The following is a 26712-nucleotide window of genomic DNA, read 5'->3' as shown; positions in this document are numbered from 1 at the left end:
ATCTTTTTTTTCTTTTAAAAAAAAAAACAAGACACACACACACACACACACACACACACACACACACACACACACATATGTATTTTATATAAAGGATAGTGTTCATAATAGAAAAATTAGTTACTGGAGGTGAAACAAAAGAAAATAAAATATATACATGTAGTTCTGGATATAGACGCAATTTTATTCCACAGTCTACTGGCAGAAATAACCCCCTGAGGTCAGCCGCTCTGAAGCATTCTGTTCCCATTCTAATAAAGTTCCTGTGGCATTTATGCAGGGACGTGCTGCCAGGTAATTCTACTGCTGCTGCTTCATTTCTATAGTTCCCTGAGCCAGAATAATGTCAACTTCCCTAAAAGCTGGAACCTGGGGAAAGCAGTGTTGTTATGTACCCCTCCTTCTAGAATTATTGAGAAGATAGCCACTGAAACCGTAGGGTCCTATGCAGGTCCTATGAAATGTAGCAGGTCTCCTTCCTATGTATGTCTGGGGAAATCATTCTGTCTGGCCAGTAGGGTGGCATGTGTTCTGGCCCATGCCTGACTTCTCTCACCAATACAAGTGTTTGCCAAGTCATGGGATTAAACATCTGCATCTGTATTTAATTATAATTGTCGTCCTTTCTTTACCTGTTTGTTGAAATATGCAAATATCAAACAATAACAAAATACATTAAGATAGTATTTATCTCCCAAGACCCTCTAATTGCATATAATAGTGGGATCTATATTTAGAACTTGTTGATAAGGTCACTTCCTTAGCTAATGCATTGTGTACTCCAATAACATTTTAATTTATAAATATTTGGGGCTTTTCTAGATATCTTAAAGTTATTGATTTCAGGGATGCCTAGGTGGCTCAGTCAGTTAAGCAGCCAACTTTGGCTCGGGTCATGATCTTGCGGTTTGTGAGTTTGAGCCCTGTGTCAGGCTCTGTGCTGACAGCTGGGAGCCTGGAACCTGCCTCAGATTCTGTGTCTCCCTCTCTCTCTGCCCCTCCTCCACTTGTCAAGCTCTGTCTCAAAAATAAATAAATGTTAAAAAAGTTACTGATTTCTAATATAATTCCATTTGATTAGAGGCCATACTCTGTAAGATATCTATTTTTTTAAATTTTGAGACCCATTTAATAGTCTAGCATATAGTCTATCTTGGTGAACATTCTATATATACTAGAAGTTTGTACACTCTATAGTTTCTGGGTATAGTGTGGGATAATTGTCATTATTATCAGTGTGGTTGATAGTGTTACCCATAGCTATATCCTTTTTTAAAAAATTTTTTAAATTTTTTTTAATTGATTGTTTCCCTTGCTATAACTGACAGAATGGGAAAAGATAGTTGCAAATGACATGTCAGATAAAGGGCTAGTATCCAAAATCTATAAGGAACTCATCAAACTCCACACCCAAAAACCAAATAATCCAGTGAAGAAATGGGCAGAAGACATGAACAGACACTTCTCCCAAGAGGACATCCAGATGGCCAACAGGCACATGAAATGATGCTCAGCATCTCTCAGCATCAGGGAAATACAAATCAAAACCACACTGAGATACCACCTCACACCAGTCAGAGTGGCTAAAATGAACAAATCAGGAGACTCTAGATGCTGGCAAGGATGTGGAGAAACGGGCACCTTTCTACACTGCTGGTGGGGAAGTAAGCTGGTGCAACCCCTCTGGAAAACAGTATGGAGTTTCCTCAAAAAATTAACGATAGAACTCCCCTATGACCCAGCAGTATCACTGCTATGAATTTACCCAAGGGATACAGGAGTGCTGAAGCATAGGGGCACACGTACCCCAATGTTCATTGTAGCACTCTCAGCAATAGCCAAAACATGGAAAGAACCTAAGTGTCCATCAACTGATGAATGGATCAAGAAGATGTGGTATATTTATACAATGGAATACTACATGACATTGAGAAAGAATGAAATCTGGCCATTTGTAGCAAAGTAGATGGAACTTGAGGGTGTTATGCTGAGTGAGATAAGTCAGGCAGAGAAGGACAAATACCGTATGTTTGCACATATAGGTGGATTAGGAGGAAGTTAATGGAGGACAAAGCAGGAGAAGGGGAAAAATAGTTGGGGAGAGGGAGAGAGACAAACCATTAGAGACTCTTGAATGCTGAGAACACACTGAGGNATAAACTATAAAAAAATTAAAAATTTTTTTTTTAATTTCTGAGAGAGAGAGAGAGAGAGTAAGTGAGCAGGAGAGGGTCAGAGAGAAAGGGAGATACAGAATCTGAAGCTGGCTCCAGGCTCTGAGCTAGTCTTCAGCACAGAGCCCGACTCGGGGCTCGAATTCATGAACCGTATGATCATGATCTGAGCTGAAGTTGGATGCTCAACCAACTGAGCCACCCAGGTGCCCCACTCATGGCTGTATCCTTACTGACTTTTTGTTATCTATCATTTATTGAAGAACAGTGTTGAAATCTTCAATTATGATTGAGGATTTATCTGTCTTTAATCAGTTTGCTTCCTGATTTTAAGATCTTCAGTCATAATTGTAGATTTATATATTTTCCCCTTAATTCTGCTAGTTTTGCCTTATGTATTCTGAAGCTCTGTTATTAGGCATGTATACATTTATGATCACTAAGCCTTCGTAATGAATTGGCCATATCAATTATTACTCTTTATCTTTGGCTATACTCCTTGCTATCAGATGGAAACTACCTGAGTAATAACTGTTTCAGTTAAGGATCACCAATGGATACTAAAATCAGAAGGTAAGAGCTTACTGAGAGACAGGATACTCACATGGTACATGCTCTCAAAGAATTTTCCAATTAAGATAGTTAATGACAAATGCAAAAATGGTAACATTAAGGGAGAAAATTGGACACCACCTTGACTGAATGATCAAAGCTAATCACCAGAAACAGGACAAACAGACACCATTTCTTCCTAATAGTTTGCAGAGAAAAGGGCACAGTATCATTACCAAGCAAGCTACTTCTGCCAAAAATGTATAACCTGAGCCTGATCATGGGGAAAGAGCAGACTGACCCAAACTGAGGAGCATTCTACCAAAGAAGACTTGAGATTTTTTTAAAACCTGAAGGTCATGAAGGTCAGAGGCTGAGGAGTCATTCTATGTGAAAGGAAAGGAAAGGTATGTAAGAATTAGGTTCAACATTTAATCCCGGATTAAATTTTGAACTGGAAGAAAACTTACACTTGCTAAAAAACCAAATAAACAAAATGGAAACAAAAACAATGAACCTCAGTAGGATGGTTGACAAATATGAAACAGGATCTGTAAATTAGATAATAATATGGTAGCAATATTGATTTCCTGATTTTTATCATTGTATTCCTGTTTATGTAAAGGAGTGTCCTGATTTGGGGGAAACACACCATGAAATATTAAAGCGTACATGAGATTTTATGTATGTAACATATTCCCAAGGGACAAAGGAAAAAAATGAAAACCCTGCAGGCTTGGATGTGTGTGCGTACACATCTTCATGCAGGGAAGGAAAGGGAGAGGGAAGAGCAGCAAGAGGAAAAAGAGATGCAGGGTGAGTGATAGTAAGAAAAGTGGAGGTTAACATGTGGAGATTCTGGGTGCAAAGTATATAAAGATTCTTAAACTTACTTCACAATTTCTCTACACATATGGAGTAATTTTAAAATTAAAGTGCTCCTTATCTTTTTTTTAAATTTTTTTAAATTTATTTATTTTTTGAGAGAGAGAGCCACAGAGCACGAGCGGGGAAGGGGCAAAGAGAGGGAGACACAGAATCTGAAGCAGGCTCCAGGCTCTGAGCTGTCAGCATGGAGCGCGACTCAGGGCTCGAACCCATAACCCATGACCTGAGCTGAAGTTGGCTGCTCAACCAACTGAGCCAATCAGGTGCCCCAAGTGCTCCTTATCTTGAACTTGTTTTGTCTGGTATTAATACAGTCACGTCATCTTAATGTGTGCATGGTATTTTTGTTGCAGCTTTTAACTTTCACACTACCTGTGAGTTCATATTTAAGGTATTCCCTGATGCATTGTGTCTTGCATTTTTATCTTAACCTTTTAATTGTCATGTTGAGTTCATCTAGATTTAATATTATTATTCATACAGTTGGATTTCCATCTTCCGTTTTCTTATTACTTTTCTATTTGTCCTTTACTGCCTTCATTTGGGTTAATCAAATATTTTCTAGCATTTAAGTTTAATTCCTCTATTGGTTTTTCAGCTATATCTCTTCACTTTTTTTCCCCCAGTAATGATTGCCTTAAGGGTTCCAATATGTACCCTTAAGTTATTATACTCTTCTTAGTTAATGTCACTATTTCCAGTAAAGTAAAAAGTCGTTGCAACAGTAGAGTACTGTTTAACATCTTATTTTTTTATTGTGTCATATATCTTATATGTGTGCAATATGTATGCAGCATTATAATTTTTGCTTTAAGTAATCATATGCATTTAAATATATTAAGAAAACTTTAAAACTTGTCTTTTCTGTTTACCCTTATGCTTACCACTACCTCTTTCTATAAATCTGTCAATTTCCTTTAGCAGGAGGAACTTCCTTCCATATTTCTTGGAATTCCAGCTTCAGGAGACAAATTATCTCAATTTTTTAAAAAATCCAAGATATCTTAATTTTGCCTTCATTTTTCATGGATATTTTCACTTGCTATGAAATTTTAGGTTGACTTTCCTATTCCCTTTCCCAGCACTTTAAAGATGTCGTGTGGTCATCTTTCATTCTCCATTGATTCTGATGAGAAATCACCTATCATTTACATGTATTTTTTACTATATTTGATGTGGCATTTTCTTTGAATTCACTCAATACATTTTTTAAATGTTTGATGGTTTGACTATAATGTTCCCAGATGTCATTTTCTTTGCTTTTATCCTTTTGGGGGAATTTTTCTCATTTCCCTTTTGGATGTTCTTGGGTTAGTGTCTCTATACCTTCCACCAAATTTGGGGGAAATTCTACAATTATTTCTTCAATTATGTTTCTGTACCATCATCTCTTATTTATACTCAAATTATATGGATGTCGTAGTGCTTGATACTGTCCTGCAAGTCACTAAAGGTTTGCAATTTTTTTTCAGTCTTTGTATTTTCTCTGTGCTTCATTGTGGCTAATTTCTATTATTATATCTTCAAGTTCACTCATCTCTTTTGTGACTGTTTCCAATTTGCTATTCCACCAAATCAGTGAATTTTTAATTTTAGATATTATATTTTTTGTTTCTAGCTGCTAGAGATTCACTCATTATAACTTCACTCCTTTAAATCCTTATATATTTATGATAGTTGCCTTAAATTCCTTTTTTTTTTTTTTTTTTTTNCTTTTTTTTTTTTTTTTTTTTTCTTCTAATTTCAATGCTTGGTTATATCATGGCCAGTTTCCAGGTTTGGGGCCACATTTTCCAGCTTTTTCATGTAGCTAGTAATATTTTTACTATTATTAAATACTGAACAACATAGATACTATACTACTGAGGTTCTATTTTGGTAACCTCCTTTAGAGAATGTTAAGTTGTATTGTTTCTTTTCCAGAAAGGCAATTGATTTGTTATAGAAAAATTCCATTAGCAGCATCTCTGTGAATTTGCCACTCAGCATTTTTTTGAGAACCCCTTGCAATCATTAGTTAGTTTATTACCTCCTTAAGAAGTCCAGCTCTAACAAAATCTCCAACAGGTATGACTATTAAAAATCTCAGTTCCTGGGGCACCTAGGTGGCTCCGTTGGTTAGGCATCCAACTTTTGGACTCAGCTCAGGTCATGATCTCATGGTTTATGAGTTTGAGCCCTTTGTGGGGCTCAGCGCAGAGCCTTCTTGTGATTCTCTCTCTCCCCCTCTCTGCCCCTCCCTGCCTCAAAATAAATAAATAAGCTGGAAAAAAAAGAGAAAAAATGTCAGTTTCTTTGTCTTTAACCTTAATGTGCTGTCTTTAGAATTTCACCCAAAAGCCACAGAAGTAATAAGTCTGTTGCTGTTCCAAATGACAGTCAATGTTTTCTGGTAGAAGTTTTCATAATTTTCATCAGATTCTCAAAGGTCTCAGTGTTTTAAGTACTTTATAGTATGTGATTATTGGAATCATTTCCCTTCTCTGGATTGCTTGAGATATAAACAGAGCTTTAGAGGAAAGACTCTGGAACCATACTGTTTGGAGCCCTACTGCATTCTCTTGGACAAATTACTTAAACTCTCTCTGTGCCTTAGTTTCCTCACCTATAGAATAAGGATAAGAACATGAGTTATCTACCTATTAGACTGTTGTAAAGATTAAATCAATTGGTAAATGTAAAAATAATTAACAGTTCCTGACATACAGTAAGTGATGATTTGTTACTGTTATAGAATCAAAATTTCCTTTGCCTTTTGGTATATCAACACAAGTGGGCTGCCTACAATTTACCTCAACAGAAACTTTTCTTAAATATATATTTCTGTTGAAAATGAACAGATAATCCATATTTTAAGGTGAAATCTGGGGCAGTAATTGAGATGGGAGAATGATGTGGGGTAGGGAGCAGATGGGGCAGGACCAGAAAGTCTCACTATAATGAGTGAGAATGCAAAGGTCAAAACAAAGTTTGGCCTTCAGTGGGCCCCAACCTGGCTGCATCACAACATTTGTGGAGTGTTTAAAAATTTTCCATTTCTGAAACCCATTTCAGACCTACTAAATTAGAATCACTGGGGTAGGTCCTGAGAATTTTCATTTCATAAGCTCCCTAATAACCCCACTCCATCCCTGAGTCAATTCTCAAACATCTTGGTGGCATAGGTTCATGAAACGCCATTTAGGACACTGGACAGATTACTTTCAAGGACAATACTGCCATAAGCATAAATGATGCTAAGTAAGGCAGTGGTTAGCAGCTCCCTTATTGTACTGACGGGTACATGGAAAATGAAAAGGAGAAGTGGCTTGACTCTACTCACTCTGATAAAAATGAAAATGTCAGACCATACGCTACTGGCTTCACAGCTGGTGTTTTCTCTGACACAGTTATGAAATGGTTGTTATCAGTCAACCTAGAGATGGGGCCTCTATCATCTGCTAAAGAGACTTCTGAGAAATAATCAACCTTGATTTTGTCTTTAGGAGAGTCAACATCATCTCAGTTTACCTCTCTTTGAAATTGGTACAGTCCTGACCTTAAAGAAGGAGAATGCTGTGAAGTTTAATTAATGTTGGACGCCCTCAGATGCCTCCAGACGAAAGGCACCATATCAATGGATGGTATTACTACTATTAGAATTTACCAGTTGCAGGCCTCTGGTTACCTTCTGGGCTGTATGTTATGATGCATTTGAAAGAACAAGAAAGAAAAGCAAGGATATCAGCTGCTACTTGGAAATCCAACCTGACCTTAGACTTGCTCATTCCTGAGCATCAAACCCATCTCAGATCCCAGGGGAGATTCGGAGCTTCTACAGCCCCCAGAGAAAGCCTGATGAGAAGATATGGGATAAAGAGGAGTGCACTCTGACTTCAGAGGTAAATGATGATGAGCTTGGACCCTGGGCCTCCAGCTTACTAACTATAGGAAACTTTCTGCCAACTCTCAGTGTAATGGAGATAATGCCTCATTTGGATACAGGTGTGCAGAGGAGTAAATGAGTATGCTACTTTACACACAGCACATGAGACTGAGTAAAAGCTGCCGAATGATGGATTCTAGAGAAAAACTGAGGCAAATATCTAGGAGAGAGAAGTGACAAGAGAGAATAGCATACTAGATCATATCCATTCTGTAAAGATTATACAGTTATACTGAAGCAATCAAGAACATAATGTTTAGTTAATGCTATTTTAAGATGAAATAAAGGCAGGTGGATGTTCATGGACTTATAGCAACACCCTGTTCTGTTCTTAGAGCAACACCCTGATAAGCAACCTCCACTGTCTTCATTTCACAGATGTGTAACTGAAGCTCACAGACTTGAGGTCACACAAGTCATCAGTGTAGAGAGGCACTGGGACCAGTATTCTCTTTGTTACATGACAACAGGCCTTCATATCCACATGGTGGACAGAATGTGTGTGATTAATGGTCATGTGTTTTGTTTTGTTCTTAATCCCAACCTGTGGTTTTGTTTGATGAAGTTAACTTTTGAGAATCTTAAGAAATAACACTGTCATTTTAACATCTCACTGTTAATATTATTCTTTTCTTTTACTGTCACAACTCTGCTAGGGAAATAGGAGAGTGGGCATCATTATTTCCATTTTATTGACATGGATAGTGAGGCCCAGAGAACATTAAGACCAAGAGAGGAACCAATGAACATAATTTATACAGAGATCCAATGCAGCTTAGACGTTTACATGCATTCTGCTTCCTTATTGTATTCCTAATCATATAATCTGAAGGCAGCATTCCCGAAATGTTGTGCGTGAGGCAGGGCAGTGATGTGAAAACAATCTCTTTTTTATCCCCTAAGGGTGGAAGCAGTTAACCTTGCACCTAAACTGAAAGAGGTTCTGGCAGATAAACACTTTCTCTCAAAACAGTAAAGGGAGCTCCCAAGTGGGCTATTTTATACTCGAGTTATTCAACCCTCCATTCCTCTGGTCCCCTGTTCTGTCCCTGAGCAGCAGTAGCATAATATCTGCTGGGGCGAATAACAGCCTCCCTCACTGTGCCCCTTCAGAATCAGGAACGGCCAAGGGGTCCTGAGAGGGCTGGATCCTGTAGGGTAGGCACAGCTGAGCCTGAGTCATGGTGAGCTTCACGGAGGTCTAGGATTTTATTCTGCTTTCCTCCATCCTGATTAATTTCATAGCTAATGACTCTATGGACTTGGTGATGTATGATGCTCTGTCGAGGACAAAAAAAATGAACTTTTACTAATAGAACATCTTCATGCAGTGAAAGGTTTTGCAAACGAATGTAACTCACACAGAATTATGTTGGCAGGGAAGTCCCAAGGAAAAATCTTCTAAAGACCTGAGAGCAGAAAAAGGGAGACCTACTGTAGAAGACAGGAAGGGAGATTTTTTTAAAGGCACAGAATGAAGACAATGGCAGGCATATGTTTATTTAGAGAAATAAAGAGAGACACAGAGAGAAGCAGACTCAGCTTAAGAACAAGGCTCAAGGACAAATGACTGAAAGGCAGAGATGTAGACAAAGTTACACACATATATATAAGGACACTTTTCGTTAATTTAGTAAGTGGAAATCAGAGGTAGTCAATAATATTTTGCAAACATTTTAAAGGCTTATCTCAAATAATGATATCTACTCGACATCTGCTTATTGAACAAATATATATATTGAGCACCTTCTCTGTGTAAGATACAGTGCTAGAAACCTGGAGATATGAGAAGCAAAACACATGCAAAATCTACTTGCTAAAGTCTAATTAGAAATATATTCATTAAACAAAGAAGAATAGAAGTAAATATCCAATTTTAATACTACAGTGATGGATAGATCCATGGGTGTAGACAGGCATGTTTAACAACTAAATGACATCAAGGTGTGATATAAATAGCCAGGAATAACAGAACCATAAAATCTATTTTTCTCTTCATACAATTTTAAGGCTTAGAGAAGTGGAGGGGTTTGACCAAGCTCATGTAGTAAAGTGTATCTAGGCCTGATACCTATTACATTAAATGAGACTTAAATTACACATTTTAATTTAGAAGCTAAACAAGTATGGAATAGTTCAAACATGCAGAAGAGTATAATTGGGTACAATGGCCATTCATGTGCCTACCACTGACTATCATATTTTGTAAGTCTAAATTTGTACCACCTAAAAAGAAAAAAGGTAAACTGAGGGTCTTCTATGTCAGCTACCTTAGCTGCATTACCTTTTGATTTTCTTGACACTCTCAGGATACAAAGGTCAGACCATTTTTACAGATGAAATCACTGAGATTCAAAAGATTAGGTAACTTTCTCAAGTGTGGAAAGCTTATAGCTGGTAGAGTCAAAAATTTCCACCCAGGTCTATTGAATCCCATGATCTTTCTGATAGGCTGCACGATCAAGGACAAAAGGCAGAGAAAGAACCAAGCTTTTTCGACACTCTGACATTTGGAAATAGGACACCAGATACTTTACTTTCTCTTCTATCCCCTCCCCTTCTTCTTCTTTTTATTGGCTAGGTGAGTAGGAGATTTATTTTTGTTCCTTAGGGATTATTCACATGTTCACTCCCACTTCATCTCAGGTCTAAGAAACTTTGGCAGGAAAAGTGGCACACCTGTTCCTCCTTTTCCACATCTTCCTTTCCCATTCACATCAGCATCTGATGCTGCCATACTTTGTTAACTCATTGCCATGATCTCTAACCGAGGGCAATATGCTGCTAACTCCCAGCTGTTGCTATGGTGACCATGATGTCATAAAATGACACAACCTGTTCCGGTGAGGGTGATGATGAATTCTTTTTAATCTAAGATATTAAACTTCACAAAAAATATAGAATGCTACATGTGAAAGTAGAAAGGAAACCGAGTTATTCAGAAACCCAACATTAGAGCATATTTTTCTTCTTAGTAATCAAGTTGGACTCGACAGCCTCCATATGGTCTTTTCCTGCTCTAAGATTTTATAATTAAGGGAAAAGATGAATAATTCCTTCTCTCAGAAACAAGCAGCATCATTGGCCTAAGGTTGAGAGGACCATGATTTAAATAGGACTCTAAATTGACGAGCAGAGTGGTCTTCCAGAAAAATGATTAAGATCTGGGCTTACTTCCGTTGAGCATTTGTGAATCTTTCCTTTTTCCTAGCCTCAGTCCCACCATCTGTTAAATAGGAATGAAAGTATGGAGCTTTCCGCAAAGATTGAATGAGAAAACATGTTCAAAGTACTTGGCACACAGTGACTCTACTTAAATATTATTTTCTTAGCTTTAAATACTTGCAAGGATATGTCATTTCACAGCATGAACTCAGGCAAGTCATTCTATTTCTTTTAGGCATAGCAATTTTATTGTCATTTATAAAAATGAAGAGTGTTGGAGAAAATAAAGGAAATACAGAAGCAGATAAAAAAAAAAGATACGTATGGTCTTATTAAAGCTCCTCTAGTTCTAGACTCCAGAATCTAGAACAAATGTTTCCATGAAAAGGCTAGATATGCATGTGTGTATTGTTCCTTTTAACCACACCATCAAATCCAATCATTGCCAAATATGACAACTGAAAAATGAAGCAAAATATTTAGGCTCTTTTAGAGAGCACTGGTAGGTGGGATTATGCCCAGGGGAGGTGACCTGGGACTTCAAACTAACTGTCAAGGGTGATTGGACTGGAAATATAAGACTTGAAGGGAGAGACATTACAAGAAAGAGGTATGAGAATCATTCCCAATCCTATAAAGATGGTTTATATCCTAAAGGGAGAAGACTTGCTTGATTTGGTCCTAGAAGTCAGGAGAAAGGCCACTGAAACTTAAAGAATATGGACTTCAGGTAGAACTTTTAAAAGATCAGACTTCCTAAAAGGCGAGTTTGAAACCTTCAGAGAGGCTGAATTCTCCATTGCTGGAAATGCCCTTTGCAAGGTTAAGGAACATGCGGGGATACTGGGTTGCTTAGAAAGCCTAAGGCATTATGTAAAAGCATATACTGGCAGGGAGAGGTACTCAGAAACAGTGAGCTAGACACCTTTGAGTAGTCAGTTCTCAGATCACAGGAGACATTTTATGAGGATAGATAGCTTATATTTGCTCCAGACAGCAAATTTTAAAATTTATGCACACACCAAAATGCCTGCAGTGAAAATTTCTATATAAATGGTGAAATTTTTGAGGATCTTGGGTAGCTCAGTTGGTTAAGCTTCTGATTCTTGATTTTGGCTCAGGTCATCATCTCATATTCCATGGAACTGAGTACTGCAATGGGCTCTGCACTGGTAGCACAGGGCCTGCCTGGGATTCTCTCTCTCCCTCTCTCTCTCTGCTCCCCCCCCCAATAAAGAAATACACTTAAAGTGTGAAAATTTATTTTCCAGCTTCAATTCAACTGCTAAATTTTCACATTCTTTGGACATCTTCAAGAAATGGAATCTCTGGTTAACTAGGAGAGACAGTTGTTTATAAATGATGTAGGGGATAGTTAGGATACCAGCTGGACAGTGCAAAAATGAAAAATAGTTGATTCTTGATTAAAAGTAGTTCCATAAAAACTAACTGGGTATGATCATATAAGACTTTGTTTTTGATACCCCCAAAGTAGCATGGTGATATTGTGGGCTAAAAAGGGGGATATCTAAACAAAATGGAAACCTTCCAAAAAGAATTATCACAAGTACGTTATTATAGTCTGATGAGCTTTAGAAAAAGGGGGTCAGGGTAGAGAATAATATTGGTCAAATATGGTTAAATGGGAATTTCATGCCTCATCAGTCGTAGACTTGCTCATCTGTGAAATGCTCTAATGTGTTTTTAAATTTTTATGGGTAGTCATTACAAAAATAAGCACACCATAAGCTGATCATTTTGAACTATAGGCCATGAAGATGCTGATGGACAAATAAAAGACAAACAATGCAGGACATTAGAAGTCCTACTGTAACCATTGAATTGTGAGGGTGATCCAAGCATTTCAGCGTAGGGCTCCATTAGGAGCGTATGTTACTTTTAAGCCTCTGGACTGCAACCAGCCTGGCCCCACCCAGTGTTGCACGAGGTATATGGCCTTGGGAAAGCTATTCCTTTCTCTGGGCCTTAATTTTCCCTTTTGGACATAGCCAGGCCCATCCATATCTAGTAGAGAGCATAGAATAGCTCTACCGGACAGTAGTCTTAGTCCTAGAACCAATGCTCACAACCATCTGTAGCATGACCACTTTTGTTGGCTCTCTGACCTCTTTGAATCTTCTGAGATTATGACTCCTACTTCCTTCCATCTATTTTCACTGAAGCTTACAAGGTCCTGAGGTCAGATTGTTGATCTGGTTATTTCTGGTCACTATCAATTCTTTCAACAAATTCATGCCAAACATTAAGCTAGGTTGGAAAACTTTATCTGAAAAAAGGCCAGATAGTGATGTTCTAGGCTTTGAATGTCATGGGGCCTCTGTTTTCAACCATATTACTCAACTCTGCCTTTAGTCCAAAAAACAGCCATAGATAGTATATAAACCAATGGGAATAGCTGTGTTCCAATAAACCTTTATTTTCAAAGCAGAGGGAGAGCCAGATTTGGCCTATGGTTCAACGTTTGAAGACACCCAAGCTAGATGCTGGGCATCACAAGATGAATAGAGTCTGATATTTAATATCAGAGGTCAGAACTCTCTAGCCCATTCTCTTTTGCATTAGGCCAATGAGATTGTACTTCTTTTCCTTTTTAAGNACCGCGAGATCATGACCTAAGCGAAAGTCGGACGCTTAACCAAGCCACCCAGGCGCCCCTTAGCATATGTAAGCTTTTAAAAATTGAGATATACTTGACAAAGAACCTTACATTAGTTTCAGGTGTATGACACAATGATCCAATATTTCCATATCCTATGCAATGCTTGCCCAGTACAGTTCCATGCTGTACCAGCAGGGCTCATGAAGACCTTATGGCCTACAAAGCCTAGAATGGTTACCATTCTACCCCTTGTAGAAAGTTTGCAGATCCCTAATTCCGAATAATAAAATCGTTATTATTGAGTAATAATTAAGAACAAGGAATTAGAAGTGAGACACATAACATTTACAATCCTGTAAAAATGCTACTAATAGTAACAAAAATAACCCACGATAAACTATGTGATAAGCATTTTACTAATAATTTTTTAAAAATTGTCTTTAATGTGCTAATCATGGCAATTAGATAGCATAGTAATTATTGTTGCACTCAATCTACAAACTCAGAGGTGGTTTACCTAAGCCACACACCTATTAGAATATAAGAATTCAAACCCAGCTCTATGTGTCTCCAAAGCTCGGGCTTAATTTGTCAAGATCATGAAGGATGAATAGGGAATTTGCCAAGTTGGGGGAAGAGCATTTGAGGCAAAGGAAGCAGCCTCTGCAAATGCACAGTGGCATGAAGGCATGCTCAAGGAACAGGGAGGAGGCATCTAGAAGCAGGAGAAGGCTGGACGGGGCAGAGCAATGGGGCCAGGGGGTGTTTGTCCTTGTGGTTTCTTTAGCCAGGAAAGATTGGTATGGATAAGTTACTCAGCCATGGTGGAGCATATGAAACCCTGAGTTGTGCGGTGTTCTGACACCATCCAAAATATCAGGGGTGACTAGTTATGTCATAGGCAGTTGTCACTTGTTCAGATTCTTTATTGAAGTGAACGATGCTCATCCTACTTGAGATGTTTTTATGGCATTCACCTCTGATATTCATTCAGAGAAATTAAAAACCAAATTATTAGTCTGTAGGGCTTACTATGGAATCAAAGGCCTGGTTCATTTTAGAGGTGCTAGGAGATGTTAAGTTATTTTAAAGTAAGCATAGAAGCGCAGTAGGACACTCCGTTTAAGGAAAATGCCAAGCACTTAGAAGTAGCTTGCCTTTGAGCTTCTGTTCATGATCCAGAGCCATCATCATTAGACATGAGCATTCTGCATCTTCCATATTGTCCAGGAAAAGAGATTGGGCCCCAGAAGGGAATGATCTTCCTGGGGTCACAGAATTGACTGAATACTGGCTTTATGCCAGGAAAGCTGTCTGATGTGGGCTCTGGATGTGTTTAACTGGTCAAATGACCTGAATATGGTTGATGAGCCATTTGACTGCATAGATAAAAACTGCTCTAAGACTTTGGTACAACAAAGAGAAGATGGGCCGCATCTGAAAATCATGCTTAGTAAAAGGATTGGCCACTTCCATAGGGGAAGTTTAGAACACAGAACTGCAAGGAAAGGGACCTCTCAATTCAAACTGTGGACATACTTTCTGTGAATTAGAAATGACAGCGGGATGATCTGAGTCATAGGATCTCTCACAGATTCATTTCTTTCCCCCAAAGAAAATCTTATGACTAAAGAGAACACAAATGTACTCATAAGAATCTAGGGGAAATATAGCTCAAAATGGATTCTAAAAGCACAAAATTCTTTTGAAGTCTCCTGATTTATGGTAAAATGTCATACACACTTTGCATTAAATTCAACAATATTTCTCTTTTTGTTTCTATATAGCCTTTGAAATACTCATTATCCTGTAAAATTGATCCTTGGCACACCCATGCCAAGATACTCTAGACTAAGAAGCAGCACGTGATATATAATAATTAAGTTCGTAATATCTCAGAGTTGAAACAGATTTTGGAATCACCCTTCCTGATTACTAATCAGTACAGAATATTTCAGTACAGGATAATTTAAAGGCATCTGATGTCCCTTCTAATTCTGAGAATCTATAAGCTCAGACTTATGTGAATGTTTATACCTATACATTCCCAGTGGCCGTTGTTTTCACCTCCATTGCAGTAATTAGCATGGTATGTCTTTCAAATATTTTATCATATTACATACCTATACACACAAACATACATATGTAAAAGAGATAAAACTTTAGATTATAGGTGTTGGAGTCAAGGTGACCTGGTTTCAAATTCTAGTTCTTCACAGCAGGTTAGCTCTGTGAGCTTAGGTATGTTTCCTAACCCTACTTAGCCTCAATGTCCTTTTGGCAGAACAGAAATTAAAAGATCTTCCTGCAGGAATTGGTGCAAGAATTGAAAGAGGTAAGGGATATAAATCTTTTACCACAGTGAGTGGAATATACAGCATGCACATAAAATGGTAGCTAGTATGTGCATGTGTGTGTGCACATGTGTGTTTATGTGATTCTCACAGTGACTGGCACAAAATGTCGAGCTTAATAAAAATGTGTGGACTTGAACAGAAATGAGTCATGTGCTGGGAATAGAGGGGTTTTATGGATTCCAAGGCTCAGATGTAAACCGAAAGAACAGTCCACTGACAACAATTGTTCCTTTACTTCTTGGCTCCAGGAAGCTCCTGAGACACAAGAAATTCTGGAACTCAGTTCTGTAAAGCTGAGAGTCTGCATTTCTTCTCTTGCACTCAGACATATGCACTGTATCCCTAGACACAACAGATGGCCAGCTCTTTGCACACAAACCGGCTCTGAAGAAAAGCTTTGGGCATAGCAGGGGAGAAAGAACATCTCCACCAGTGTTACTCTCCTTGAATTGAAGGATAGATTCCTGTTACTTCTCTTCATTGACAGCAAGGAATTGACTGCGCTCTTGGGATGACCTCTAAACTTAGACTTACCAGTAGGTAGCACCGATGTTGTTCAAAGTTTCTTCATGAAAGAGTCGGCTCTTCAGCTCCACAAGAAAGCTGCAGATTAAGGAGACAGAACTAATTATTTATTTTTCCCTAGGAGAAGGATGATGCCTGGGAGGTGCTGAATTTCAGAAGTCCTTTATCCACTCAAGGCAACAGGAACTTCAACAAAATCACTGGGGTTGCATGCAGTTCAACTCCCTCGAGAAACTCTGTCTCTGGGCAGCTCACAGCATGTACTAAGTCATCAAAGTACAGGAAAAAATCTTTCTTCCCATAAACTTGGTGAAATACATTAATAGGAGCTGTATTCCATATGCAGAATGCACATAGAAAATACAACCCTATTTATAAATCTTTTCCCAAGATGTTCTACTTCTCAAACTGAGCAGATGGGGTCTCTTGTTTCCCCCTTTGGCAGCTCTGGAACCCTGGGGAATTGCAGGTACCTTTATATACGTGGGATCCTTGGGATATGAGTGTTCATTACTTGAATTTAGATAGTGATGGTTGTGCCAAAAAAGTCTTTGCCACCTAAAAGTATTCAAAACACTAGTTGTTGTAAAATTAGTCTCTGCCAATGTATTTACCCTGTTTCTTCCCATCGTGTCAAAAGAACTGCGGCTGTTTAGACCATCACCGGTTTTGTAAACTATGTTGAGCACCCCTATCATGATGAGAACACAATGCAAAATGAAACTGCTATCCTGGGAAAGCTGCAGAGTACCACGGATTTGAGGAAAGTGATGCTGGGCTTCTCTGGAATCCCATTCTGAGCCATTGGCAAAGGAGGATTAGGCTGAGTTAGACCAATTAACAATTGGAAAAGAGAAAATCAACAAGGAAGATGATTAGAAGCTTCAAAAGAGAAATATTTGAATATCAAAGGATTAAGAGAAGCCTAAGGGGGAAATGATGAATCTCTCAAATATTTTTACAAAAATTACCTTCCTCCTAATCATGATATGAAAGCGAAATGCAAAGTGAAGGATTTCATTTCATTTGATCCTACAATTTTGTCAGAAAAATTACTGTTAAAAAATCAAGACCTGGCTCATTTTCTGATCATTTTTAGAATTAGCATGTAGTTAAAATTATCAAATAAATTCTGACTATATAAGCTAAAATAAACTTATATGCACGCATTTTAGTTTCCTTTGCCAAACTGAACTTCTTGAATGTTCTTCTTTGGAACTGTGTTTCTAATTGACGTAGATTTACTTGTAAGTTGACTTCATTGAAGGATATAGTGTGACAGTTAGAGCAGTTAGGATTGTGTACAGAATCTGGAGCCAGGGTGCCTGGGTTTTGAATCCAAGTTGTGATAGTCATTGTATGACACTGGAAGGTTATTTGATTTCCTTGTATTAAGGGTTTTTCATCTAGAAAACAATTAATAGTAGTCCTGTTTCAGCAGAGAATTGGGAACAAGGTAATGGGTACTGTTATCAAGAGGCATCTGGCCCACGCTTTGTGATGAACTGTGTCTGACTTCTTCTATGGGGGGCCCGTGCTTTCTAAGTGAGCATAACTAAGTTCATTGCTTTTCAGACCCCTTTCTGGAAAAAGCAAACTTTCCTTTTCTCCTAGCTACCTCATTCTTTCTCTGCACAACCATCAACTATTTCTGTAAGTCATTCCTGACCATTCGTCATGCTGCACAAGGTTGGGTGGCTCTTCGTGATTACTATAAAGTTAGTGATTACTGCTATAGCTTCCGCAGATCAATCCTTTCTCTTTCTTCCAAGTCGGCTTCAGGGATTCATGTCTCCCTAAGGCATGAAGGAAAAAGCACACTCATCTCTGTATCCCTACCACCTGGCCCAGGACACCCCTCCCAAATCATCTGCAGTGAACGGGTGCTTCAGTGAGGCCAAGGGGGCAGCAAAAAGAACCTTGGAGAGAGAGGTACTGGCCAGGTCTGCCATTAGCTGGCCCTAAAAGTTCGAATAGCTTGTTTTTCTCTGAGCCTAATTTTCTATGTACTCTGTGGTGAAGTTGGTTGGTTCAACTCTTTGCACTCTTTCAGCTATCATGCCCTGTAATTTTATGATACCCATAAAATGGATATGCTAAACCTGCAGGGGGCCATTTAATTTTTAAAAGTTTTTTTAAAGTTTATTTATTTATTTTGAAAGACAGACAGAGGGCATGAGTAGGGGAGGAGGAGAGAAGAGAGGGGGAATCTACATGGTCAGTGTGGAGCCCCAACATGGGGCTCAAATTCACAAACCGTGAGATCGTGACCTGAGCTGAAATCAAGAGTCAGACAATTAATCAACTGAGCCACCCAGGCGCCCCTGTAATTTTTCTTTTCAGTTTATAAAAGGAACTCTCTGAAATAATGATGAAGGCTCATTTTTCTGCTCTGTCTTTGCCCATTGATAAATATTGGGGCCTGGTATTCTCTCAGTCAACCTGTATAGACCTGGATGGATCAACATGGATGCTCTCCACCCAACTCATAGAGCTTCAGATCACTGGGCTCATTCATTCTTGTTTGAAGGCTTGCTCCTCTGGCTGTGCAGCCTAATTATCACCATCACCCTCACTCATACCCTTTGTGGCTAACTACCAGACAATACACTAAATAACACTTTTCACATGTTATATCATGTAAGGCATGCACAAAGTTGGTGGGAAAGAAATCATTGTCCTCTTTTTAAGATTGAGTACATTCAATTGACTAAGACAGATTAGAAAACTGAAGGAATTGAAACCCTGGTCTTATTGGCTTCAGAACTCAAGTTCCTAACCAGCACATTCCACAACCTGCTGAGTTTCATCCACATCTATTCCATGTACCCATTGCCTGGCAACACTGTGTGGTATGAGCATCTCTTCAGGAGGGTCACATGCCATTCACTACCTGCCTTTGGGTGCGTGGTGAGTGGTGCTGGGTGCAAGCTTTCTAAGTTCCTTCTAAAGGCCTATAAACATGCAAGACAGTAAAGAGATAAGAGAGGCAGAATGGTAACTAGTGAGAGTACAGGCTTTAAACTGCCAGCTTTGAAATCTATCCTGGCACTTACCAACTATGTCATCCTAGCAAGTTACTTAATTGCTTGATGCCTCAGTTTTTGTATCTGTAAAATGTGAATCAAAAGATTAATGAGCTAATAAATGTGAAATATTTAGGATGATATCTTGTACATATTAAATACTATATGTGTTAAGTATCATTATGCCATACACTTTTGAATGCAGCTCAAATGACATTTTCTCCATAAAAGTTTCCAAAATTTCCCCTTTGGATCCTTGTTTTCTGGTATCTTACTAGGAAATTAAAAAAAAAAATTTAAAAACCACCACTATCACTACAAAAGAACAAAAATAATAACAAAAAATTAGCTTCCTGATATCAAATATATTTATTAATTAAACAGATCACTCATTTCCATTTGTGACCCAGATGTATGTGACATAAACCATGTTTTTTGCAGGCTTTTCACTTATATGCAAAATCAATGTTATTTTGACTGTTTCTCCCTTTTCTTGGCTGCTAGGAAGCTCATAGTCATATTTTGAATCAGCTTTAATCATGATAAGTGCATAGGATCTGCATAATATAAATTTTCTCTGGTCTTTAATTTCCATATGCTTTTTAGATTCCCTGATTTTATTCTTAAGTAATTATTTTTTCTATTTTATTTTATCTTTGGTAAGTCCTCTCACATCCTCTATCAAATAAAATAGAAAATAAATGTGTTACTATAGTAAATACAGTATTCATCTTTGGAATCCCCTAATTTCTAGCACTGCTTTATATACATAGATTTAGATGGAATCACCAATAAAGAAAACCAGCGTAGGACAGTAATTAAAGCAGTAAAAACAGATATTAGTCAGGAAATATTGCAATAGAGGGAAACAGAAACCTCTCAGTATAGAACTGGGCTCAATTCAGAATACAAGGAAAAGAGGGAATTTATAGCTAAGGAGTAGAGAGGGGGTGGGGAATCTGTGGGTGGAAAATGAGTAAGAAGGTGGGATAATTCTTGCTAAGAGGGTTTGTTGCTGAAGGCAGGCCAGGGTAATGAGATCTAACTGGGGGATGTTGAAGGAGGAGGTGGAGGGAGGCTCAGATATTGAGGGTGGGGGATTCTAGCTAAATCACCTGACTTGACAAGACTCTAGCTAAAAGTGGCCTCTGGGAGGACATGCCCAAGGAGAAGACTGACTTTGGTTTGGTTAGGAACAAAATCTTCGTCGCCTTGTAAACATGCCAATATCCAACTCTGTTTCATCTACACAAAGAGTAGTTTCTTATGGTTCAACCTAATCTGGTCTCAACAAGTGCTTGCTTGGTTTAAACAACCTCAATTCTAAAGTACTGGTAACAAAAGACAAAAAAAATATTATCTTTTATTTCTCTGAAAATTAAAATGTCATTTCTTGAATGTCTGTCTCCTTCTCAGCTTGTCCAGTGTGGCTGTTTATTCAATAAATAGAATACCTGTCTGCCTCGGTTCTAATGTGATGTGTAGCTGATACCTCAGAGCACTTACTTCCAAGTACATTTTATACTTAATTTATTACATAATTCTCCATAACTGATTTTATTGATGAACTGTACAGTGTAAAGTTATTATTTGTTAAAGATTTCACCTTACTTTTTAAGAAAACTTTATAGCTACAAAAATCCATTCCTTCATACAGGCATTTGAGAGAGAAAAAATCCAAGATAAAGAAGTTCAGAGGATTAAAGATCTCTTCTACTTGCTGTCTTCATCCCATTTCACATAAACTCAGTGGCCTTATTTTTCAAATAGGCTTTTATTTAGGAAACAGATAAGAGGGATTCAGTTCATTTCCACAAATATTGAGAATCCACCATTGGTTAGGCTGAGGATAAAATGCTAAAAACGAATCATATTTCCTACCACTGAAGATCAGTCCATGGACTGGTGCTGGAGAAACACACAGTTTTCAGTAGGATGTGATATGCTCTTAGTTTCTACTTTTTAATTAAAGTCTGTGCTTCCCTTTGATAGTTAAACATCTTCCACAATCCACCACCAATTATTTGTAATTTATGTAAATAAATTAAATGCAGCAACTAAACACCAAACTAATGGTGATTTTATTAAAATGCATTTTCAAAGTAGGCCGGTCAAGGTCTCTGAGAAAGTCTCTGGACAGCAAGCCCCTGCCCCTCTTTCCCATACTCTTCAACAAACAGTGAGAAAAGCACAAGGGACCACGCAGGTCCTTTTGGAAGCCAGAAAAATACATGAAATGTCACATTAAGAATAACAAAGAAAGAGTAAACTCCAGAGCAACTGACATAACTGCTATTTTAATACATTTGTTCTATCTCTAATCCTGTCACCAAAAAATGTATGGACTTTGTTTTCACAAATTCGTGGACAGAGTTATGGCATTTTAGATTTATATAAGGGCCTAGTGACTACTTTATATCGAACTTGGAGTTTGCAGATGAAAAATATTCTCAGGTTCAAAGAGCCACAGAATCTTATCCATGGTTAGGACCCTTGCCTATGACTAAAAGTGCACTTTCTACAGTCCTGGAAATATTCCCTGAAATCCTCCATCATTCCCCATGTTGTGACTTTATCATCTATATTCTACTCTCCTGTAAAACAACTTTGTGTGTGTGTGTGTGTTTAAGGGATTCTCTTTTTATATCACACTGTTGTGGTCATTAGCTTGTCATTGTGAAATATGTGTTAAAAGTAATTACCGTATACAATTTTTTTTTTTAAGAAGTAAGAATGTAAGGCTTGGGTGCTTTTGTCTGTCTTCAAGTGCCTCTATTTCTTCCTCATCTCCATTTCCCTGATTCTATAGTCCTCAAAATGGGAGGAGGTTGATGGAATATGACAAAGAGGGACCAATAATTCATGCTTCTTTCAGTCGAAGGGCACAACAGGCTAAATGTAGCTGTGGAGCTGAAGGTAATGTACAGAACTGAATAGCAGGGATTACACCTGTAAGAATTTGGGCACTGAGCCAGCAAGGGTGGAGATGACCCAGATGTAGAATACCTCCTAGGAAAGTGTGCTAGTCTGTAAAGTTTCAGAACATTCATGAGTGCTGGTCCTAAAACAATTCTAGAAGATGATACCTTGAGTCTGTTCCAGAAAGGGAAATGTCACAAATTATGATAAGGATAATGTTAGGGATGAGGAAGAAGAGAAAGCCAAAAAGGAAGAAGATTCTTTCTCACACCTGTCGACATTCATTGTGTTTCATAGTTCACTATAGCTCTCATGGCCATAATCTTATTTAATATTTATTTGTTTTTAAGAGAGAGAGAGAGAGGCAGAGCACAAGCAAGGGAAGGACAGAGAGACAGGGGGACACAGAATCTGAAGCTGGTTCCAGGCTCTGAGCTGTCAGCACAGAGCCTGATGCAGGGCTTGAACTCATGAACAAAGATCATGACCTGAGCTGAAGTCGGACACCCAACTGACTGAGCTACCCAGGTGTCCCTCTTCATGGCCATTATCTTATGCAGTTTTTGCCTTCAACTCATCAAGCATCTACTTTTATGCCCATCACATGGTTGAGATAGTTCAACCAGAAAGAAGTAACTCCCAGGAATCTATCTCCCTGGCAGCTGGAGAGATGCAGAACAAATAGTTACTTAATTGCTCAGGAGATATTTATTGCGCACTGTGATCAAGGCCCTAGAGAAACAACAGCAGACATGAGAACCAGTGTCTACCCTTTTGAAACTTACCTGTCTGACTTCAAAACTAAAGCAGCCCCAGAAGAGTTACTGAGCTTTCCACAATCGGAACAATAACTATCATTTTTAAAGTTGTGATCAGCTTGAAGGCTAGCACAGGAACCAATTTAGAGTTAGGTACATTTCATGGTGCTTTAAATCTTTATCTAAATTGTGTATCATTAAAGATAATTAGTAATCCTAGTAAACATAATACCTTAATGTCTTAAAAAAGAAATCTATTGTTGTGGGAGGGGGGAAAAAAAGCATAGCTCAGGAGAAAGTCTCTTTAGTGCAGATAAACACAGTTTAGGAAAGTAAAATTATGGGACCAAAGCAAACACAGTCACCCCCATCCATGTGGAGGCAGCCGTCTTTGGATGCAGGGTGATAAAAATAGCATCTGAAGGGCTAATCTTTCAAAGCCAAACTTATAATTATGCAAACATCTCCTCAGGACATTAGTTCACTTAAAAAAAGTAGTTTAAATATGTCCTTTGACTTTTTCTGAAATGGCTTAAGGTGACTTCACAGCTAAAACAAGTAGGAGAAATAACATTTAAGGTTATTTGAGAAAGCGTTTTTAAAAACGTAGATAGAATTGGCACTTTCAGGCACTTGAGTTGAGAAGATTATAGTACAGGGACAATTAGTTTATTTTCTGGCAGCTAAGCTATAAAGAGAAGCATTTTGAATTGTACAATAATTGAAAACCTACAAATTCATCTGTAGACAAAATCCTTTCTTGGACCTCAACCCAAGAAGAAACTTAACATGTATACCAGTATTTAAAGAAAAAAAAACCCCACATCATTCCATGCACTTTATCTACAACCAGAGTTTTACAAAATACACAGAAATGCTGTTCTCCTGGGAGATTCACAGACTGGCTTTTCATAAAGGCAGAAGTTTTGACGTTAAATCTTAACTCAGGGCAGGCAATTTTGTGCGAAGCTGACATAACAGTGTCCAAGAATTCAGTTGGCCTAACTTAATTCTTGAATAGAACTTGCAGCCTGGAGATAAATGGTTAGTTAGCATGTCCACAAATGTTCTTTTCTATACATGAAGATGTTTTAAGCAAGCTTTGGAATAAACTGTATCTCTTTCAAATCTTTTTTTTTTCTTCTACTTTTCAGTTTTATTGAGATAGGCTTAATATTTTAAAAGTTGTGCATGTATACATTTTGATGAGTTTGGACATATACATCCCTTATACCATTGTGGCAATCATGGCAAAAACATATCCATTAAGTCCAAAAGTTTCTGTGTGTCCCCTTCTGTGTGTGTGTGTGTGTGTGTGTGTGTGTGTGTGTGTCTTAAGAACACTGAACATGAACTCTTTATTCTTAAGTTTTTAATTACACAACACTATATTGCTAACTGTAGGCACTATGTTGTACAGAAGATCTCTAGAACTTACTCTTCTTGTATAAACTGCACCCTTATACTTATTGGGCAATTCCCCATTTCCCTCATCCCAGCCCCTGGCAGCTACCATTTTCTTCTCTGCTTCTTCGAGTTTCATTATCTTAGATAGCTCACAGAAGTGGAACCATGAAGGACTTGTCTACTGGGACTGACTTATTACACATTAACATCACTTTCTGTGATGTTTATAAAAGAGGACATTGTGTAACCATTTCACTCACGTATTCCAAGCATCGTTTTAAGAATCAAAAGCCAGGGGATGGCGGTAATATTCATATCACAGTTTACAATTTTAAGGGTATTTCTTTGCTCATAAGGAAGATAAGTCATTGACCATTACTTAGTCATGTTTACGTTGAGAAAGATCATTGATGAAGAGGACTACAATTATTCCCCTCCTTATATCCGCACTCGCTGAAGTGTAACCTCATAGCCCCTGCCATCAGGAGATGAAGTGTAACCTCATCCCGCTACTGCTTGAAACTGGGCTTGCTTTGGGACTTGCTCTGCCAAATATGATATGACTGAAGTGACCATGTTGGTTCTGAGCTCAGAACTTTGGCTGGGTCTCTTGAAACGCCACTGATACCCTGCAGAAACCAAACCAGGTCTAACTGCTGAATGATGACAGACACCAGTCTTAGGCATCCTCAAAGCCAACCTGCCAACACCCAGCTACACAGCAGAAACAGAGTCCCCTAAGTGATCTGCAGCTCACTGCAGGCAGATGCAGGGACCCGGGCCAATATCAGAACTGCTCAGCTGAATCCACTTTAATTTATTGACCCACAGAATTGTGAGCTAAATATTGTGTTAAGCCACTAGCTTTTGGGTGGTTTGTTTTTTACCACTTGCTAACTTACATATTTTCAGACATTACCAATAATAGGACATTATATTTGCACTTTATTGTTTGAAGGGTATTTTGTGCATGTTATCTCACTTGTCTCCTATCCTGAGCCTTCTTATTAAATAAAGAGACATACCTACATTTTTGTTATAAGGCTGTGCAGACTAACGGAGGCATGTGAACTGGAATATAGTGGGTGTTCAATGGAAGTTTCATCCTTTATTCTCTATCACCTGGTTTCTCAATTTTTTTTTTGTATTTCCACCTTTAACTGGAAAATTTTAGACATGTTTTTTCCTAATTGCATTCCCCCCCCCACAAAAAACNTATCACCTGGTTTCTCAATTTTTTTTTGTATTTCCACCTTTAACTGGAAAATTTTAGACATGTTTTTTTCTAATTGCATTCCTCCCCCCACAAAAAAAACCCATTTTAATGCTACAAACACGTTATATACCCATATCTGTATAGTATGTAAACCTGTGCTTGTTTGTCCCATAATACCCAATTTTAACCCTTTTGGGGGAGTACATTGTTATCCTTGAGCATGCATTCTCTGTTGGTGTCATGATATGCATTCTTGTTTCATGTTGACCCTGGAACCATGAAGTGATTTGCACTAGGCCATACAGCTTAAGAACTTCAGCCCTGAAAGGTTAACCTGGGGTGTTTGGCTCCAAGCCAAGCACTCTTGGTACTCTGTCAGAGAGCCTCAGTTCAAATGTGCATTTAGTCTAAGATTGGATAAATGGAATCGTCTATCTTTACAACTCTGGGGTGAAAACCGACTAATTAAACTGCTTGTAGCTGTTATAGAGAAGGAAGGGAAAGCTCTATGAATGCTTAATAATCACATTGACAGAATTGGAAGATGCTGTTTGCTTCTCTGTGTGTCGAGACTGTTTTCAGATGAAGAGAATTCATTCTCTGGAGCCATCCATCCAGCCTCCTCACTAAATTCACCCCCACTACATTTCTTTAAGGATTTATAGACAGAAAAGAAAATAGCAGTGAGGCAGATGAAAACATTTCCTTGATACAGGCATAAAAGTCTAAGGACTAAAAGAGAGGAGGGGATCCACCAACAGGGAAAAACCGGAGGAGATTAAATGCATACATGTCACTAATCACTGTATTCAACCTTTAGAAATGCTCTTTGTGAGGAAAGGCATTTGCAGAGAGAAAGTATATAAAGAAATGTGAAACCGACCCGAGCCACAAAGTTCACGGGACGAAATGTGATGGTTATTAAGCTCCCACTGGCTTGTAGCCAAACGCAGTGTGCCCCTGTCCAGGCAATTTAACCTGACCTTGGTTAAAGAAGCAATTTTGATCATGCATATGAGGATGGGGGCTTGCAGGGAACTGAAATATGAAAGCATCCAGAACCTTCTCAACATTTAGCTTACTCATCAAGGACTTCAGAATCTGACTGATTTCTGAGCAGTTAGCAACACATTTCTAAACTAGTTCCTCTCAGAGTCTCACGGTTCTCTGAAATGCCTCT

At 38.3% G+C, this 26712-nt stretch overlaps 1 long non-coding RNA gene across 1 annotated transcript in view; it reads right to left on the bottom strand.

Annotated features, from left to right (window-relative positions):
• LOC144236139 (uncharacterized) overlaps positions 1-26712 on the bottom strand; it is a 96966-nt gene that overhangs the window by 28163 nt on the left and 42091 nt on the right. Inside the window, exon 3 of the long non-coding RNA XR_013336428.1 lies at positions 16216-16284. This is a non-coding gene — a long non-coding RNA (uncharacterized LOC144236139). The remainder of the gene's footprint in view (positions 1-16215; positions 16285-26712) is intronic.

Source organism: Crocuta crocuta, unplaced genomic scaffold, assembly GCF_008692635.1.
Source record: "Crocuta crocuta isolate KB4526 unplaced genomic scaffold, BGI_CrCroc_1.0 scaffold95, whole genome shotgun sequence".
Taxonomy (NCBI): domain Eukaryota; kingdom Metazoa; phylum Chordata; class Mammalia; order Carnivora; family Hyaenidae; genus Crocuta; species Crocuta crocuta.
This window is presented reverse-complemented; position numbering and strand designations above follow the sequence as displayed.